This window comes from Arctopsyche grandis, chromosome 10 (genome assembly GCF_051622035.1).
Source record: "Arctopsyche grandis isolate Sample6627 chromosome 10, ASM5162203v2, whole genome shotgun sequence".
Lineage (NCBI taxonomy): Eukaryota > Metazoa > Arthropoda > Insecta > Trichoptera > Hydropsychidae > Arctopsyche > Arctopsyche grandis.
In genome coordinates this window covers 27,898,306-27,905,000 of record NC_135364.1, presented here as the reverse complement: position 1 = coordinate 27,905,000, position 6,695 = coordinate 27,898,306, and positions in this window count along the sequence as shown.

Here is a 6,695-nt window from a genome sequence, read left to right as displayed (position 1 = left end):
TTTTATTACCAGATTTGTATTTACTGAGCATAGATCTATTAGAAAAGTCATATCTCGAGTCATAACGGAGATTTTAAATGAGATACGTAGAACTGTTTCACTTCAACTTTGCTTCACTATTTAACTTTGTTCTGCTGCTGATATGTTGACTGCTACTCTCGGAGTCTCGATGGTGATGACTAACTTAAATTGAATGAGTTTATATACTCCTATATTTATAAACAATTAGTGTTGAAGACACGTGTCGTACAATTTTGATTAGTCAGTGTTTAATATGTGCTATAAATCAATGGTGTTACTTATTAAATTAGGTGTGCCACAAATTAATGGTGCTACTTATTAAATTAGGTGTGCCACAAATCAATGGTGTGTTTTATCCATACTGGTTAGTCGACCATTGATAATCGAGGTACATAACAGTACGTATATTTAGGTGTGTGTGCATTTATGCAATGCGAATTCATACAAACATCATCCACAATGACATATGTGGAGAAATTTTTGCAGAATTTTATTATAAAAATTGGCAAACCTCAAAACGTTGAATAACTTGAGGTTCAAGAGAGAGATTGGAAAGGAGATGAAAAATGGAAAACTCTGATAGGAAACGATCGACCCGGAGTCACAAACTAAGGTCTGCCCAGCAGCTACTAGTGGGAATCGAACCGTAACCACTCTGCTCGAAAGCATAATATGCTTACCACTATTGCACGCTGCTGTATTTTAATGTTTATTCCATATTCCTAAATAAAACATATGTATGAAGATAAAGTAAAATAAACAACTCATTGAACTTAAGATTTGCAAGACTCAAATACAAAAAAATCAAAATGTTTTTACTAAGCGTACATGAATAATTATCTATGTATAAAAAAAATATGGCTTTATCTTCGGGTCGACTTTAATAATATTTTAAGTGTCATCAAAAATAATGAACCCTTAAGCTTCTACATATATAAATGACAAAAAATACGGGATTTCGATTTATAAAATATGTAAAAATATTCCTGAAGCAATCACTATATTAAAAATCACTTTTTAATATTTAATACTCATTTTATAATAAAAAAAAACTTAGAATAGACAGTTTTATATTAAAAAATGTGTTTAGGTATATGTATATACATATATAGTAAAGAGTTTTCATTTTCATTCAAGTGACATTTTCTCTCATTCTTTTTTTTATCATTTTGTAATGTCAAAACCAACATCTCTGTATTTTTTTAATAATCAGAATAAAAGCTGATTACTTTATTTGACATTCAAAATTTTGAGCTTCATTCTATTATGTATATATGTATGTATATATATATATATATATATATATATATATATATATATATATATATATATATATATATACATATATATATATATATATATATATATATATATATATATAAATAAAAATAAGCGATTCAGATTCGATATTCAATTCGGTTGCAAAAGTTTGTTGCTCTGTTTATTTTCAATTAATAAATTCAATACTTTTATTATATTTTATAAAATCCATATGTACATTAGTTCATATATAACCTTTTCCAAATATTTTAATACTATAGTTTAATTATGCAATGTTCTACATATTTTGTCATGCCTTTATTCTTTACTTTTTAATTTGTTTTCCTTATATTTATCTTTTTCATTTTTGTAAAAATCTATTATTGGACTCGGATGTTACATATATTATTTATTTACTATTTGTTTTTTTATACATATGTATGTACATCCTGTCTGTTGATTTTTCAATTAATAAAATAAAAATAAAAAAATAAAAAATATATACTGCTTATGTACATAAATGTGACTAAAATTATTCAAACAAAAATAACTCGCAGCGGATCGCATAAATGTTTTTAATTTTTTTTTTGTTTTCAGCTTCAGTATTTATAAAAGTATTTATCGTGCCGTGCCTGCCGGTGATTTTGAACGATGTGTTTGTGTATATATGTATGTATTATATAAACATATTATGTTATTTCATGCGAAATGAAAATAACACAAAAATAAATAAAAAAAGTTTAACGCGAACGTATAGCGAATTCTGTTAAAAAATAACTACATAATGTTCAGCGTGACCGTTTAGACTTGTGTCTAACTAAGCGCATTTAATAATGCCACGATATCTTGAACACATCCTAACTTTGATCTGCAATAATATACGGGTGGGATTCAACGCTCATGATAAACAAATTTTCCTTTATCATGCGACTTGTTTAAGTTGTCCACTTAATGCTTGAAGCAAAATTACTTTCAAAAATCAACCGATGACATGTTCTCCCTTTAGTATTAATGTATTGAATATTTGAATTGCCTGGCGTTGCTCAGGTGTGTGAAAATTGTAATCAAAAGTGTAAAATATCTACTGTTTCTTTATTGCATCTTAATTATGCAGTGCCTTAAATATGCTAGTTCCAATTTAAATAAATAAACAAACATTCATCCATATACCTGTACTAATGTTGTTGATGAAATATAATCGCATGGGTTATGGTGTATTAAGTCATTAAATAAAAAAAAATAAAAAAAATGTGTCGGTCCTGTGTCGTGGTCGTATTTTCTTCAAATACCTTTTAAATATATTTAATTGTTTAATATGAAAAAAAATGATATAAAATACTTATGTACCTACCGGCATATAAACAACATAAAATACCAATAGAAAAATAAATTAATTAAATAAATTTTCAATAGATGGTGCTAAATGCTCAGTGACTTAGCACAGTCTATTAGGTAGCAAAAAGTATGTATAGAAGTTTTTTCTTTTGATATTATATTCGTACGTTTTATTGGCAGTGTTTTAGCTGTGACGTACATATGTATTTCGAATCGAAAATAATATTATATTACGGCGAGCGTTATCTTACACAGACACCCAGACACAGAATAACGATATTATACATATATGTATTTGATGATAATATATGTATGTGCCTATTCAATAGTAGATATGTTTATAATAGGTCAGACGAGAAATATTTTCAAATGAAACTTTTCTCAAAGCAATCCCTTTGGGAAATGTATTGGAAAGAATTTGAAATTTTTATATAATATATATTACGAATATTCGAATCAATTTTTCATTTATTTAAAAATACTTGGAAAAGGTTGATGGACTCGTTTAAACTATATGTACATTTTGATCCTTCAAATTCATGTTAATCATGTTTTATCGGCCGAAGAGATGATTTGATATATGTCATATTTTGAATGATATTTCGACGAAGAAATAATTCTTCAATAAAAATTTACAATTAACCAAAAATGTATCAATAGGTGTCTGCGAATAGATCTTTGTATAATAAAACTAGTTTGTCACTACTAGTACACGAACGAGAAACCGTACCTGATAATATACATATTTGTTAAATATGTATTCATGGTCAGAATATACCACTACAATAAACCATACATATGTAAATGGACAAAATAATAATTAATAAAACAGTAACGTAAACATGTCTATCAATATTGAAATATTTACTATGCGTCATCGAATCAATCAAAACATTAAAATTTATAAAAAGAAGCAATAGACGAATTGAGTATGTGATATAATTTCTTTATAAGCCTTGAAAAATTCAATTGAATACTAAATTATATCAGATATATTATACTATTCTATTATATTATATACTTATATGATAGTTTTAGTCTGAATTGTTTAAACAATCTTTAAAAAGCATCAAAATGTGATTAGTGATTCATACCAAGTACAATTCAGTCTGATTTTCTTCGAACTTTAACTTACAACTACAGATATAGTCATCCAATTAACTTATTCCACTGACATTGAACCGATAAAACAAACAAAGAAAATCAAATTCAATGCTCACCACAAAATCGATTGGTAAAGTCACGGTTGCGATTTAAAATTTTCCATTTTCCGGCCAGATCGAGGCCGGCCTGTTCGACCGCAAACACACCCCACTAATTCCATACAAACACAAACACACACGGCTTTCCAAATATGTAATTAAAAACCGACCCAAAACCTAATCGCAATTGGTAAGGGAGCCTCGGGAATGGCGAAGTTTAAATTACGAGTTTTTCCTCGGGCACTCCACGTTGGAGATTTTTCCCGCGGAGTGCAACGACACCGACCTCGTTTTCCTTCGGACGTTTCGTGGGAAAACGCGAAATCGATACGCGAGACACTTTTCTTTGTTCGCGCGTTTTGGACGCTGCTCCCTACAAGAGGTTTTTCTTCCATTCGCGCGTTGAAAAATGATCTGCGATGAAAAATTACCGACGAAAGAAAAGACTGAGAGGAGAGAGAGAAAAAGAGCCTTCGTACACCGTTTGAAAAGTGCCTGTCCAAAGCCTGTCCGAGTGTCAAGAGCGATGCTAAAATATTCATTGCTTCATATATGTACTTATACTTCGTATGCATCTATATGTACATATAGTTACAAGAGGAATTTAACTTTTTAATGAGTAAAAATATTTTGATTGTAGGGGACTTTAACACTGTTTCTTTGAAGAATGTAAGCATGGAACTGTCGCATATGTGCAAGCTTTTTAATTTCAATTTAAACTATTTATATATTTATATATATGTGATTTTTGTTTATTATTTTCAATTTGTAATTTTTAATTTTTTTTTAATTTTTGATTTTTCAATTTTTTTTTAATTCTCAATTTTTCAATTTTTAATTTTTATGTACAATTTTTTTTAATGTTTTATTTTATTTGTTTTTCTATTATTGTTGTTTAATTTTTTCTAATGTTTTTGATCTTTTATGTATTGTCTGGCCACAGTATCATATTGGGGTGACCTGTAAAGACACTGTGGTATACTTGTATATTAAATAAATAAATAAATAAATAAATATAAGCTATTTCAAGATATACATATACATATTATGATGTTTCAAGAAACATGAAATAAATTCAATAAAAAATATCACAAAAATATACTATAATACAATTAATCTAATATGTATATAATTTAGATTATTAGATAATTATATAATAAAGAGACTTTGTAACTATTGTTGAGTGGGAAACGAAAACAAGTCAAATTGTCCATGACGACAAATAAATTAAAAAGAAACAAATAAAGGCGCCGGATTCTGGTATACATATAATTTCGAAAGAGACTTTGTATCAATTTAATAAAAAAACAAATGAATATTCAAATAAATTTATATAAAATAAAACTATTCAAATAAATTTAATAAAATGTTTACTATTATGTAGATTAGTCATGTTTCAGCGGTTTATATTACAAATACCGAGCAAAGCCGGGTAAAACCACTAGTAACAAATAATAATGATACATTGGAACGGAAAAAAATTAAAATAAAACTTATATATGTTACAGTGAAAATATATTTTCACAAATTCAAGCAGTGAAAATGTATCAAACAATGAATTTACAACATTTAACTCTATATATTTAACCCTAACAACCCAATCCTAAATGAATACGTCCAACAATTACGTCAGTAAAAATATATTTTCACTTTAAATATAATTTCACTGTGACATATATACATATATACTTACTTACCTTCTCCAAGGTCAACAATGTCAACAAGGGCTACCAAATTTGGTATACAATCTTCTGTATTTATTGTATGTACAATTTGTAAACATTATGTTCAAATATCGAAATCCATAGATGTCTCAATGTATTAATTATTTTATTACTTAATTAATTAACTGCTATTTCGTGTTCTTCAGCTTCTGGAAATACAGTGATTTATGTAATAGTAAAATGCTGCATTATTTGTAATTAATTGTCCACGAAGGTGCATTGGAGTATTTCTGTCGAGTCTTCCTGGTATATGTACATATATCTATGTAAAAAAAATGTATATATTGGCAGTTAGTAGGCAAAAATTAAATCATATGAATTATAGATATCAAAAATGACTTATGCTAATTAGTACCATCAGACAGAACCCCGTCCACTTTATCTATCAATTTTTAAAATTTGATTCACCCCATCTTAAAGGCTCTCAAGCGGTATATGTATGTAATACAATCATGATAAAAACTCAAAGAAAATTCAACCAAAAGCCAACAGAAATAATAAATGAACGGTTCAATCCAATCATAGATCTTACAAAGTAAACAGATAAAGCTGTCCAAATCATTCACGCGCCCCTACCCACTAAAATGAAAAGGGCACTTGTTTTTTTTTTTTACTTCTTCTCATTTTATTGCATAAGTAAGAGGCGGCAGTAAAAAAATGAAGAGGTCAGTGTTTCAGTATCCATTGGAAATAGATCCGAAATCCATAAAGACCACTGGGTAGACCGTCATAAAACACAAACCCGAAATAAACCCGACCGACCGACGTGATCGATCATCCTGTATACAAGATGTACAAGTACATATACATTCATATATATATATATATATATATATATAATATATATTCCAGTGCAGAATTGCGGCCTCTCAGGTGTGAGTAGACGTGTCTGAGCTGATAACAGCTCCGGTGCTAAACCTGCCCACCGAGCTGGCTAAATATGGATCGGACTATCGGCACTTGTATATATAATATACGCATATACCTATGAACGACAAATTTCACATGCACATACGACGTTTTAGAAGTGAGTGGAATTCTGAGAAGTTCTAGTATTTTAATTATTCCTATATTAAATTCAGGCACATTCGATACGACTTACATGTGTAGGCTGAAATCGCGCCTGCGTACAAGTTAGGATACACGCGCGCAC